This window comes from Bos indicus, chromosome 22 (genome assembly GCF_029378745.1).
Source record: "Bos indicus isolate NIAB-ARS_2022 breed Sahiwal x Tharparkar chromosome 22, NIAB-ARS_B.indTharparkar_mat_pri_1.0, whole genome shotgun sequence".
NCBI classification, from domain to species: domain Eukaryota; kingdom Metazoa; phylum Chordata; class Mammalia; order Artiodactyla; family Bovidae; genus Bos; species Bos indicus.
In genome coordinates this window covers 2,969,536-2,984,653 of record NC_091781.1, presented here as the reverse complement: position 1 = coordinate 2,984,653, position 15,118 = coordinate 2,969,536, and the positions used below count along the sequence as shown (strand labels likewise).

At 43.2% G+C, this 15,118-nt stretch overlaps 1 pseudogene; it reads right to left on the bottom strand.

Annotated features, from left to right (window-relative positions):
* The window catches only part of LOC109575816 (small ribosomal subunit protein uS2-like), a 71,097-nt pseudogene that overhangs the window by 18,005 nt on the left and 37,974 nt on the right, over positions 1–15,118 (bottom strand).

The following is a 15,118-nucleotide window of genomic DNA, read 5'->3' as shown; positions in this document are numbered from 1 at the left end:
CAGATAGTCACGATGGTGTGATCACTCACCTGGAGCCAGACATCCTGGAATGTGAAGTCAAGTGGGCCTTAGGAAGCATCACTACGAACAAAGCTAGTGGAGGTGATGGAATTCCAGTTGAGCTATTTCAAATCCTGAAAGATGATGCTGTGAAAGTGCTGCACTTAATATGCCATCAAATTTGGAAAACTCAGCAGTGGCCACAGGACTAGAAAAGGTCAGTTTTCATTATAATTCCAAAGAAAGTCAATGCCAAAGAATGCTTAAACTCCCGCACAATTGCACTCATCTCACATGCTAGTAAAGTAATGCTCAAAATACTCCAAGCCAGGTTTCAGCAGTACGTGAACTGTGAACTTCCAGATGTTCAAGCTGGTTTTAGAAAAGGCAGAGGAATCAGAGATCATTGTGCCAACACCCACTGGATCATCAGAAAAGCAAGAGAGTTCCACAAAAACATCTACTTTTGCTTTATTGACTATGCCAAAGCCTTTGACTATGTGGATCACAATAAACTGTGGAAAATTCTTCAAGAGATGGGAATACCAGACCACCTGACCTGCCTCTTGAGAAACCTATATGCAGGTCAGGAAGCAACAGTTAGAACTGGACAGGGAACAACAGACTGGTTCCAAATAGGAAAAGGAGTCCGTCAAGGCTGTGTATTGTCACCCTGCTTACTTAACTTATATGCAGAGTACATCATGAGAAACACTGGGTTGGAGGAAGCACAAGCTGGAATCAAGATTGCCGGGAGAAATATCAATAACCTCAGATATGCAGATGACCCACCCTTATGGCAGAAAGTGAAGAACTAAAAAGCCTCTTGATGAAAGTGAAAGTGGAGAGTGAAAAAGTTGGCTTAAAGCTCAACATTCAGAAAACGAAGATCATGGCATCCGGTCCCATCACTTCATGGGAAATAGATAGGGAAACAGTGGAAACAGTGTCAGACTTTATTTTTTGGGGCTCCAAAATCACTGCAGATGGTGATTGCAGCCATGAAATTAAAAGACGCTTACTCCTTGGAAGGAAAGTTATGACTAACCTAGATAGCATATTAAAAAGCAGAGATATTACTTTGCCAATAAAGGTTCATCTAGTCAAGGCTATGGTTTTTCCTGTGGTCATGTATGGATGTGAGAGTTGGACTATGAAGAAAGCTGAGCACCGAAGAATTGATGCTTTTGAACTGTGGTGTTGGAGCAGACTCTTGAGAGTCCCTTGGACTGCAAGGAGATCCAACCAGTCCATCCTAAAAGAGATCAGTCCTGGGTGTTCATTGGAAAGACTGATGCTAAAGGTGAAACTCTAATACTCTGGCCACCTCATGCGAAGAGATGACTCATTGGAAAAGACCCTGATGCTGGGAGGGATTGGGGGCAGGAAGAGAAGGGGACGACAGAGGATGAGATGGCTGGATGGCATCACTGACTTGATGGACATGAGTTTGTGTGAACTCCAGCAGTTGGTGATGGACAAGGGGGCCTGGCGTGCTGCGGTGTATACATGGGGTCGCAAAGAGTCAGACATGACTGAGGGACTGAACTGAAGTGAACTGCACAGGACAGATGGGCTTCTCCACCCTGGCACTGTGGCATTTGGGCTGGCTAACTAATTGTTGTGGGCAATGTTCCTGTCCATCACATGACGTTTACAAGCATCCCAGGCCCTACCTACTAGATTCCACCAGCTGCCTCCACTCCTGCGGCTGTGACAACCAGAAGTGTGTAAGGGGAAGGGCAACCCACCCCACCTGCATTTGAGAACCACATACTTGGCCGCATTTTGACCACACATGGGATATTTCAAAGTCTGGATAATATAGACCATCACTGGGGACTTCATAAACCTCAGTGAACTTGCTTAGAATCGAATTTAAAGAGAATAACAACATGCTTTTTAGTTTTCTGCTGTGATTTAACCTAATTTGAGGAAAATGTAAAATTTACCAGAGGGTGTGTTGAAGGGTAAGTCTTTTATCATAAAAATAAGACCATCTCATAAATTTTACAGGAAGTTTCAGTCATTCCTTTGTGTTTCCACAGCTGGCAAGAAAAGTAGGACTAGGCTAGAAGGCAGAAGTATAAAATCCCGTTACCAAGACAAACCAGTGCATAATTAGCAGATGTAGGTTATGTTAGAATGAGCGTACCTATATATCACCAATGGATTCTCCATTATATGCATGTAAGAGTGTTCTGTTTGGTGAAAACAGCCACCAAGTGTGAATAAAGGGGTTACTGCCCCAAAATTATTCCATGGAAATATATTTAAATCTTGATTCTCTTGCTCTAATCTGTATTCATCTCTCTCTTTTTTTTTTTTAAGATAATTTTTTTGGCTCTAATATACTCTTCAGACCCTAAGCACCTTCTGAGACTTTTGCCTTCAGACCTTTACATCATTCAGGGGCATCTTTCAAGATGCTAAAAAATTGTATTCCTTCACAAATCACATTCCCTTGATTTTTATACTCTAAACATCTAATCCTCACCTATCAAAACCTTTCAGTTTAGATTATTATAACATTTATCATCAGTTATTATTCATTACTATTGATTCAGAGAAACTTTTAGCTATTTGGGTTACTTCTCAAATTTTTTTCTCTCATTCTTTCTAAAGCCTGAATTTTTATTTTCCACCCTGTACTCTTCTTTTTTTTAAGTTTATTTGACTTTTTCCAATTTATTATCTTTTCATTTATTTTAAAAATTTATTTAATTGGGGGGTTTATTTTATTTATTTATAAATGTAACTAATAAAGTAATAAATGTAATTTATTTTAACCTGAGGATAACTATGTTACAATATTGTGATGGCCTCTGCCATGCGTCACCATGAACCAGCCACAGGCATTCTTGCGTCCTGAAACCCCCCTCCACCTCCCTCCCAACGCCCTCGCTCCAGGTGGTCACAGAGGCTGGCTTAGCTTTTAACTGGAGCATAACTGATTGACAATGTTGTGTCCGTTTTGGCCGCACAACGATGTGAATCAGCTGTATGTATGCATATATGCCCTCCCCCGGGAGAAGCCCCCTCTCACTGCCCCCATCCCACCCCACCAGGTCATCGCAGAGCACTCAGCTGAGCCCCCGTGCTGGCAGCCGCTTCCCCCTAGCTTCCAGTTTACACGCGGGAGTGTGTATGTGTGAGTGCTACTCTCCCAACTCACCCCACCCTCCCCTCCACCACCCCCATATCCTCAAACCTGTTCTCTGTGTCTGCGTCTCTATTCCTGCTCTTCAAGGGAGTTTCGTCACACCCTGTGCTCCTCTTTTCCATACGTTCCTCTCTCAGGAAACTTAGACACACCGGCAGTAAAAGCACTCCTCAAGCAAACATTTTTTATGGAGTCTGTCCTGAGAGCACAGCCCCGGATCAGGTGTGCAGATACAGAGGTTCTGCCCTTATGCCTGGAACGTAGGTTCATTCAAAATGTCAGACGCTGTTTCCAGCACAGGGGTACCTTAGTGGAGCCATCCCCATGCTCCACACAGAGCCTCTCCTCTGAGCTGGAACGTCCAGGCAGCTCGTCACTAGGCAAGGCGTGTGGGCTCCTGGTCCAGACCTTGGCTCCATCACTGACTGTGGAGCGCGTTTGGTGTGTTACCACATGTCTCTTAGACTGAACCTTATTAAACAGCTGGTTTAGGGCTATCCTGACCTACAGCAATCATTACAGCAACCTCACATGGTTCAATCTAATAAATAATGGGGACATGGTCATATCAACATTTCCAGGATCACTGGAAGGTTCAAATGAATTAATGAAAGTCAAGCACTTAAATCATGCCCAGTCCATAATGAACAAGCAATACAAATTTATTATCACCATGACCATTTTCTGATACTCATGTCCCTCCACGAATTTGAACTTCCTATGGAGAGGCCTCTTTCTCACTCACCTCTGAATTTACCCATATCCCTAACTCCTAGCACAGTTCTGGGTGCCTAGTAAACAATTCATACATGTGTGTAGATGAAAGAATAAACAAAGTGTAGCTGCAGAGTGAGCCCGAAGGTTGGAAGGATTTGCACCAAGCAGACGGCCCATGAAATCAGCAAGACTCAAATGTGCAGAAAGGACCAGGGATGAGCATGTTAAATGATGTGAGGGAGGGACATGTACAAAGTATGGGAAGAATTCCATGCAGGCTGGCCAGGGCCCCAGCCCTACAGGATGACCTGTGAGTGGGGAAACAAGGCTCCTCTCTGGGCCTCTGTAGACAACAGCCTTCCCTTGCTGAGGATCAAGAGCCTTGGGCAGTACACACCCTCCCTACACAATCATCCAGAGTGGCCCTGAGGTGGCTCCCTGAGAGGCAGAAGAGGATTTCATCTTCTCAGCAGGGAAGACTCGGGACCTGAATCTCCCTGGTAAGTTGCCTGCTGCCATCAGCAAATTCTCTCCTTAAGGCTCCAGGCTTCCTCTCTGCCTTCAGACTCCAGCTAACAGAGCAGTACCCCAGAGAGTTTGAATCTCAACTCTGCTGCTTATGTGACCTGGAGTAAGTGAAACCTAACCTCTCTGTGCTTCGGTTCCCTCACCTGGAAAAATGGAATGCTGACACACGCCTCACTGCTGCCATAAGGAGCAGGCTGAGAAGCAGGCTGTGAGACCCTCAGCCCAGGCCAGTCCCCGCAACGCCCAGTGAGGGGCTCTGAGTACCACAGACATGGCTAGATGACGTTCCCTGCATTTCAGATATGAGGCATTTGGAAAGCTAGCTGTTTGAAATGAAAATAGCTCTTTATGCTCCTTGGAGATGGGGAATTGTACATTCTCACACTTTAAATGACCTGTTTTATCGAGTACAGGAAGTTGGTGCTACGTTTCTAGCTAATAAATACTAATATTAGAACATTTTTGAGGAGCAGAAACTAGGAGAAAGCATTTCAATTTTATATATGTTCACAATTGCACAGCCTCTTATCCTTGAGAAGGATTCCAGAAGAAGGTTAGGATTCCTTTGTTCAACTTACAAATGGAGCAACTGAGGCTCAGAAAGACAGAGAGGCCGGCTGGAGGGCACGCAGAAATAGTAGTAGAGCCAACTGAAGCAAGTCAGGTATTGAGGAATCTGGAGCTCATATAGTAAGTGACAACCAAGAACAAGAATTCAGTGTTACGAACACAGAAGGAGGTATATAGAATGTTGGAAGGACAGGACCCTTGCATGTGAGCAGATTTGAAGCTTTAACTTTATTCCCTGCAAGACTGCTCCTCCTTTGGCTGGGATTAGATGTGACCTACTGCAGTCAAAGGCTTTTCACGTGGTGCAGTGGTAAAGAATCCTCCTGCCAAAACAGGAGACGCAAGAGACGCAAGTTCGATTCCTGGGTCAGGAAGATCCTCTGGAAATGGCAACCCACTCCAGTATTCTTGCCTGGAAAATTCAATGGACAGAGGAGTGTTGTGGGCTATAGTCCATGGGATCACAAAAGAGTGGGACACGACTGAGTGACTGAGCACAACACACAGCATTGTATACCTGTGGCGGATTCATTTTGATATTTGGCAAAACTAATACAATTATGTAAAGTTTAAAAATAAAATTAAAAAAAAAGAAAAAAAAAAAAAAAAAACACCACGTATGAAGCGTGTGTGGCCTGTGCTCCATGCTTACGGACCATAATTCTGGAAATATCCACCTACCCTCATGCTCCCCAGTCTCCCAACACCAGGAACCCTGAGTGTGATGATCAGTTTTATACGTCAACTTGTCTGGGCTGCTGTACTCAGTCATTGAATCAAACTCTATTTTGGTGCTGCTGGAGAGGTATTAAGTAGATGTGGTGAACTTAGAGGATATTATCCTCGATGATGTGTGTGTTAGTCACCCAGTTGTGTCCGACTTTTTGCGACCCCATGAACTGTAGCCCACCAGCTTCCTTTGTCCAAGGAATTCTCCAGGCAAGAATACTGGAGTGGGTTGCCATTCCCTTCTCCAGAGGATCTTCCCAACCCAGGGATCGAACTTGGGTCTTTTGCATTGTAGGTGGATTCTTTACCGTCTGACCCACCAGGGAAGCCCCATGATGTGGATGGACCTCATCCAATCAGTTGAAGGACTTAGGAGTAGAAATGGGGACTCTCTAGACATAAGTTCTGCCTCAAAACTGTAACACAGAAATCCTGCCTGAATTTACAACCTGCAGGCCTGCTCTACGGATTTCACATTTACCAGCCCCACAACTCATGACCCAATTCCTTAAAATAAATCATATATCTCTGTATTTATACACGTGTATGTGTAGTCTTTCCTATATGCACAAATGTATGTACTTATAAATGTTACATAAATATTCAGTATACACACACATACACATGCACATATATATCTATACATCCTTGCCCCTGTCTCCCTGGAGAACCCTGCCTCTTACACTGGGTCCCTCGTCCTTATGGGGTGGGTCCGGTTACCTCTTCACTGCTCTGCAGTTTGGGGTGATACACAGCACAGCCTGGGGCCAGCTCCTGGAAGAGATTCCGGGATTCTGTTCTATGAGCAAGTATCCCTGGTCCTTTCTCATCACACCTTTTCTCATGGGAGAGTCCCCTCCAACAACCCTTAGCCTTATGACTCCCAGTCTCCCAAGACTATGACTGCACTCACCCAACAGAGCGTATGCGGAGGGCCTGGTGGGACTTATCGTAAAATACAATGATCCGGGTCTTTGCCTGCACACCCTCCAGTAATCCAGAGGTTTGGAACTCTCAGCAGGAGCTGGATCCCATTGTCAAATTTGTCCTATATTTCTTTAAAGGAATTCAAGGCAACATTTAGGAGCTTCCCTGGTGGCTCAGACAGTAAAGAATTTGCCTGCGATGCAGGAGACAAGAGTTCAATTCCTGGGTCAGGAAGATCCCCTGGAGGAGGGCCTGGCTACCCACTCCAGCATTCTTGCCTGGGGAATTCCTAGGGCAGAGGAGCCTGGTAGGCTACAGACCATGGGGTTGCAAAGAGTCAGACACGACTGAGCGACTAACACTTTCACCTTCACAAGACAACATTTAAAAATTCATTGAATTTCACAACAAAAACTAGCTGTTCCAGTTTCCTCTGAAAATACTGAAATATCCAGAAACACCCCACAGGTATTGGAGAAGGAAACGGCAACCCACTCCAGTGTTCTTGCCTGGAGAATCCCAGGGACGGAGGAGTCTGGTGGGCTGCCATCTATGGGGTCGCACAGAGTTGGACACGACTGAGCAACTTAGCAGCAGCAGCAGCACCCCACAGGCGGGCTGGCTACTGCTTCTTTTAGGAGCGAGTGTCCACCTGTCCTCATCTCCACCACATCCTTTATTGTACCAGCTTCCTTCTTGTGTTAAGGGATTTAAAAGTGGCTTTGAAATCCTACCACCAGCCACGAGAGAAGTAAGGGTAGTTGCGTGAAGCTCTAGGCCACAGGCTGGGTGGGCCCTGGGGAGGCAGGAGCTGACCAAGGGCCTGGCCGATGTTCATCCTCCTGCTCTCCAGCCCAGACACTGGTCACTAGAGCCAAACCGGAGATACAGGGAAAAAAGACAAACTCTTCATGTTTTGTAATCAGTAGTTCTCAAAACAGATTCCATGGCTCAGGAACTGGAAGATCTTGGTTGGCAATTAAGGATTATGTGAGGCCTTTACTTTTCAATTTCTTCCAGCTCACCTACGTACAGTAGGAACTAATAAATTCATAATTAGTAGGAGATGCTTTACAGTTAATATTCTGGTAGAGAGGAAAGGACTGTCATGAGTTATCTATATGATTATGAAGCCACTTGAAAATAACAGCTAACCGCTCTGAAATGTAGACGGCACTGGGGGCAGGTGACAAGAGGAAGCTGCTATTTGTACTACGACGGATCGTGATTTGGGACAACAGGCTTAATGAAACAAGGAATTCATTTGTTCTTTTTACACTGCTTCAGCTGTTGGTAGTCATGAGACAGGGTGATGAAATCCTGAATTTACTACTATGGCCACGAGCAGACTATGTGGTGCCCGTTCACAAATTACATAAAGCATCCCACCTACAAGTGGCCCCTGAGCAGGAAAGTGAGGAACAGGAACCTCTTGGCGAGGGGAGGGGGCCGCTGGGGTTCATGCACGGGAGAGAAAAGCCCTGCAGACACTGGGAGTGGCCAGAAAGGGCAGCCCCGCCTCTGATTAAACAGAGCACCCTGCCGTGGCTCCGTGAGCAGAATACAGACTGAATCTCAGAGCCAAGCTGTCCTCTTGTCTGGACGGATCTACACAAAATGTGCAAACCTCAACCTGCACCCGTGTCTTCAGCAGTCACGCCTGGGGATAAAACATTATAGTTTCTTGTCTGCAAATAAAATACAGGAAAAGGAGGGAGAGAGAGATGTCAGTTCTTCTTAATTTTTGTATTAATTGTATTGAAGTAGAAGTGATTTACCAAGATGTGTTTCTTTCTGCTGTACAGCGATGTGACTCAGTTATACAAGCACATATTCGTTCCCATCATGGTTTAGTCACAGGGTGTGGAATATAGTTCCCTGTGCTATACAGCAGGACCTGTTGTTTATACATCGTCTACATACTAGTTTGCCTCTGCTAATCCCAAACTCCCGATCCATCCCTCCCCCATACGCCTCCCCCTGGGCAATCACAAGTCTGTTCTCTATGTTTGTGAGTCTGCTTCTGTGTGGTGGATATGTTCACTTTGTGTCTTATTTTAGGCTCCACACATATGTGATACCATATGGTATCTGTCTTTCTCTTTCTGACTTCGCTTAGTACGATCATCTCTAGCTGCATTCATGTCGCTTCACATAGCACTCTTTCGTTCTTTTTCATGGCTGGGTAGTATTCCATGGTATACATGTTTGTAACATCTTCTTTATCCACTCATCTGTTGATTGACATTTAGGTTGTTTCCATGTCTTGGCAGTTCTAAATAGTGCTGCTATGCACATAGGGGTACGTGTATCTTTTTGAATTACAGTTTTGTCTGGGAGTGGGATTGCGGGATCATATGTGACTCTATTTGTAGTTTTTTGAGGAACCTCAATACTGTTTTCCATAGTGGCTGCACCAATTTATATTCCCACCAACAGGGTAAGAAGGTTCCCTTTTCTCCACACCCTCCCCAACATTTATGATTTGTAGACTTTTTAATGATGACCAGTCTGACCAGTGTAAGGCTGTACTTCATTGGAGTTTTGATTTGCATTTCTCTAATAATTAGCAATGTTGAGCATCTTTTCATATGCTTATTGGTCATTTATATGTCTTCTTTGGAGAAATGTCTATTTAGGACTTCTGCCCCTTTTTTGACTAGATTGTTCGGTTTTCTGTTACTGAGTTGTATGAAATGCTTGTACATTTTGGAGATTAAGCCCTGGTTGGTTGTATCATTTGCAACATTTTCTCCCAGTCCGTAGGTTGTCCTTTCATTTTGTTTATCGTTTTCTTTACTATGCAAAAGATAAGTTTGATTAGGTCCCATTTGTTTATTTTTGCTTTTATTTTTATTGCCTTGGGAGACTGACCTAAGAAAACATTGGTACAATTTATGTCAGAGAGAGAAGTAAGTGCTTAAGTGAATAGGAGTTAAACGTATTTCATGACAGACTCAGACACTAAAGTCATTTACTCATCTGTTTATTCAAAAATGATTGAGCAGTTACTATGTGCCAGTTAATGAGGATTCAAGGGCATCTCAGAAAACAGTGCCTCAAGGTGCCAAGGAGAAGGATGTGCCAACAAGCGCTTAGCAGGTGAAATGATTTCAGAAGAATGCCAGAAGGTTGAGATTACTGGTGGGTGGGAAGGCCACTGATAGCTAGGCCTATGAATTCTTGACTTCATACTCACAGGCATGTCTGAAGGCCCTACCTGTATATTACCCTTGGAAGGTACAACACTGAAAAATGGGAATTAAAACCAACAGATCCACTTTTTGCAGTCACCCATTTCCTTAGAAAGCTCAGAGGAAGACAGCTAATTTTAAAAGCGATAGGCATCAGAGTCCAAATTTGCATGATGAAAAGTGTTCCCTACAATTAATGCAACTGGCTCTATTAAAAAACAGAAAAGGTTCATTTCTTCATGCAACATAGCAAGCCAGGTAAGGATGGTTTGACTCAAAAGTGTAAATGCAAAGGTAGAAATATTTTGCAAGTATATCTTTGAGAGTCCAATACTGTATTTTTAGTTACTGAAAATAATCTCATGAACAAGAAACTGGCTTCTTGTTAACTGCTTTGAAAAATCCTTCAGTTTTCAAGTGGTCACCAACCCAAAGTAAGTTCTATCCTCCTTTTCAAAATTTAATCCTGTGAGGATTCTGAGGAATATTATTAACAATGTGTGTGTGCGCTTAGTCAGTCATGCCCAACTCTTTGCAACCCCATGGACTGTAACCCTCCAGGCTCCTCTGTCCATGGGATTCTCCAGAAAAGAATACTGGAACTGGTAGCCATTCCCTTTTCCAGGGGATCTTCCCAACCCAGGGATCGAACCCAGGTCTCTCGCATTGGAGGCAGCTTCTTTACAATCTGAGCCACCAGGGAAGCCCATTAATAACAATATACAATAGTTATCACTTACTATATGCCTGGCACTCTTATGGCTGTTTGGACATATTAACTCTCTTAACCCTTGCACCATTTCCTTTTCCCTGATAAGGAAAATAAGATACAGACTGTATAAGTAATTTTGGCCAGAAATACAAAGATAATTAGCAGTGTGCCTGGGATATGAACCAAGGCTGTCCGGCTCCAGCATCTGGGCTGTCGACCACTGTGCTTCACTCCTGTGATAGCGTTACCTTTCCATTTCACTTGCCGTACTGAATTATAAAGACTGGCTTAGATGCCAGGGCACCATGTGTTCCTTGAAGACAAAGACTCTCCACTCACTTGCACGGGGCCTGCCAGCAAATGTTTGCTAAATAAATCAATGACACATACATATGTTTATGGTTCTGTCTTAAACTCTGCACAGCCCCTACCAAAAGAACTTAACCACATATATCGTGGGAAACAGGCAAACCTAAACGAAACACAGAAGCTGGGAGAAAAGAAAATCCAGAATACACAAAGGCAGGTGGGTGAAGAGTTCTGTCAAGATTTTCTGAGCAGCCAAAAACATCTCCTAGGACACTGGGAATGAGATCATAAGAGGCGAGAAAGGATCTGACTTTACAACTGCTTTGAGAGAGAGAGAGAGAGAGAGAGAGAGAGAGAGAGAGAGAGTGTGTGTGTGTGTGTGTGTGTGTGTGTATGTGTGTTTAGAGGTGGGGAGGTGGAGGCAGGGAAAATGAATATCAGCCTTTATAAAATGTAGGCTGTAAAAGAATGTGGCTGAAACACTGCAAATAGAACATGAAAGTTAACCATGGTACCTGGACCAAGAAACTCAAAGGAACAACCCAGAGCTGTAGAGAGAACACAGTCAACAGCAATCAGCCAGTCACAGCGCAATCACAAGCTGCTTAGGCTCATGCCTGATTTTCCCTGTTCAAATCTCCCAGAAGCCCAATAGAAAAATATACCCCCAAACTAGGCTTTATCCTTGATTGTCTGAAGAGAGGGTAGACTATAGCTTTTAAAACTGTAGAAAGTTTAAAGTGCATAAAATGAGACATTATCTCCTAAAGAAATGCAATGTGCTCTCGGTGTCAAATCCAGCTGATACACCAGAGGTTTCATGAAACCTAATTCCAATCATCGTGGGCTCCCCTGCCAACTCTAGCATGGTTTCAAACCAGACCTGGGTCCAGTGACTTCCTCAGAGTTCTACTGGAAGATACCAGAACAGCACTCAGCCACAGCTTTCTCTTTGAGGACCTGCCCATCACTGCAATACCCACTGCCAAACTACTCCCTCTTCAAACAATGGCCAGAGTGGTTTTTTTTAAATCACATATTAGATTACAGCATCCTTGTTTAAACATTCCCATTGCATCTGTAATGAAACCCTTACCACGTGTCTACAAGGCCACATATAAACACCTCACCTTAATCCCTGCCAGTCAGCCGGCAGGGGTTCTTCTGCAATGCAAACACTGGTGCACAGGACGTTTGCACTAGCTTAATCTTCTTCACAAAAAGGCATTTTCCTGCATCATGTCCTTGCTCTTTTCTTCTTAGCATTCAAACTTCTCCTCCAATCTGTTATCACCTGACTGTTTTCTTTTTAGAATTTTATTTTCACCATCTATTGATTTCTTTGTTTTATCCATTTGGGTCCAAGCAGGAGACAGATACTACAAAACAAATTGGGCAGCTGAAGCATCAGTTACCAAAGGGGCTTCTTCCACAGGTAGAAGCAGAGTGTGGGAAACTGCAGGATGGCATGGTCCCTGGGCCAAGAGACAGGAGGGTGTGAAGCCTGGATGATAGGGGGTCGCAGATGGTGGCTCTTGGAGGAGGAAAGGGTTTTGCATTTTGAGGACCACCTGGCAGGAGCTGTGACCTTCAGAAGCTGGTTCAGCCTGCCCACAGAGATTCAAGGACGGACAGGCAGGGAGTAAATGCCCCGAAGCCCACCCTCTTCTGCCCCTGACCTCCAGCAGCTGCTCCCCATTGGCCATGCTCAACAAGAACAAGAGGGCAAGGAATCTTTGGGTGAAAGTGAGGGATCAGCCATTTTTTTCAATAATGGGTCAGATCGTAGATGCTACAGGTTTTTTGGGCCAAAGGGTTTCTCTCAGTTCTGCTGTCTCAGGGTAGAAAGTAGCCATGGCCAAAAGTGTATAGATGAGACTTTACCTACAGACCCTGAAATGTTAGTCTCATGTCACTTTCACGTGTCATACAATATTCTTCTTTAGATTTTTTTTCATGCATTTAAAACTACTAAAGTCATTCTTACTCATAGGCCATACAAACAAACCAAGTGCCAAGGATGCCCATTTAAGATAATATTAAAAGTCTTTGTCAAATCCTAGACAAGAAAAAGAAATGAAAGTCATTCAAATTGGCTGCTGGGACCCCACAAGGACTTGACACAGAGGGGTTAGCTGTTTGAGTGGGTCCATGCCAGAGCCCTGTCTGAGCAGTAAGCTGCTAACAGCCTCCTCCAAACTGCACTCAAGGTCCTGATTTTTCCTCTGATGGCCCTGGCCAGTTACACCACTGTCCTGTAGAGATGGAAAAGTCTGAGCTGTAGACCCTAAGTTAACGATGCAATGCTGTTCTGTTGTGGCATCCATGTCTTGTTCCAGATTAAAAAAAAAAAGCTTTTAGCTTTTCTCCACTACCTATGATACTAGCTGTGGGTTTGTCATGTTGCTAAGTCACTTCAGTCGTGTCCAACTCTGTGTGACCCCACAGATGGCAGTCCACCAGGCTCTGCCGTCCCTGGGATTCTCCAGGCAGGAACACTGGAGTGGGTTGTCATTTCCTTCTCCAATGCATGAAAGTGAACAGTGAAAGTGAAGTTGCTCAGTCATGTCCGACCCTCAGCGACCCCATGGACTACAGCCTACCAGGCTCCTCCGTCCATGGGATTTTCCAGGCAAGAGTACTGGAGTGGGGTGCCATTGCCTTCTCTATGGGTTTGTCACAGATGAGTATTTAATTGTGTTAAATGCTCTCTCTGTGTCTTTTGAGACAATCACATGATTTTTATCTTTCCATTTATTGATGTGCTGTCTTAGGTGGGTTGGTTTGAGAATACTGAACCATCCTTGCATCATTGGAATAGAAAAATCCTTCTTGATTGTGGTGTATGATCCTTCTATATATTGTTGAGTTTGATTTGCTAATATTTTGTTGAGGAATTTTTGCATCTATAGTCATCAGAGATATTGGTCTGTAGTTTTTGTAGAGTCTTTGTCTGGCTTTGGTATCAGGGAGACGGCAGTCTCCTAAAACAAATGTTTCCCCCCTCTTCAATTATTTGGAATAGTTTGAGAAGAATAGGTTTTAGCCATTTTTTTCAATAATGGGTCAGATAGTAGATGCTATCTGACTATATACTTTAAATCTATATACATCTATATACTTCTTTAAATCTTTGGTAAAATTCCCCTATGAAACTGTCTGGTCTTGGACTTTTGTCTGCAAGGATTTTTTTTTTTTTTAATTACTGATACAAGTGCACTACTAGTGATCAGTCTGTTCAGGTTGCCCACTTCTTCTTAATTCAGTCTTAAAAGGTTACTTTTTCCCAGACATTTTCCCATTTCTTTGGGGCTGCACAATCTGTTGGCATAAAATGGTTAACAGTATTCTCTGATGATTGTCTTTCTATGATATCAATTGTAATTTCTTCTTTTTTATTTCTTGTTTATTTGGGTCTCTCTTTTTTTTCTCTTAAGAGCCTAGCTAAAGGCTTATCAACTTTTAAAAATATTTCCAAGAAAAAAGCTCTTGGTTTCATTGATCTCTATTGTTTGTTTGCTGACCTGTAAATTTATCTATGTTTTAAACAGGGAGTCCTTTAAGTTCAACCAAATTCCAAAAGATCTACATTTTTACTCCCTTCCCACATAATTTGTGTTTTTGATGTCACGTTCCACATCTTCATGTTTACCCTTTTACAGATTATTTTAGTTATACTTGATTTATAAATTTTTTGTCTTTTAAACTGCATACTAGCTTCTTTAAGTAGTTGATCTTCAGGCTTTACATATTTTTATGTATTTATAAAACAGTTTATATATATTTATATATTTTTCCTTTACTGGTATGATTTTTCCTTTCCTTTCCACTTACAGAAGACCCTTTAACTTTTCTTTTAGGATTTATTTAGCATTGATGAACTCTTTTAGTTTTTGCCTGCCTGAGAAGCTCTTTCTCTTTCCTTCTATTCTAAATGATAACCTTGCTGGGTAGAGTATCCTAGGTTGACAGTGTTTCCTTTTCAGCACTTAAAATATATCATACCTCTCTCTTCTGGCCTTCAGGGTTTCTGCAAATAAGTCAGCTGATAGCTTTATAAGGGTTCCCTTGTATATGACTCTGTTTTTCTACTGCTGCCTTTAGAATCCTATCTTTAACTTTTGCTGTGTTAATTAATATGTCTTGGAGTGGGTCTGTTTGGGTTCATCTTGTTTGGGGTTCTCTGTACTTTCTGTAACTGGATCTCTATCTCCTTCTTCAGGTTTAGGATTTTTTCAGTCATAATTTCATTAAATACATTTTCCACCT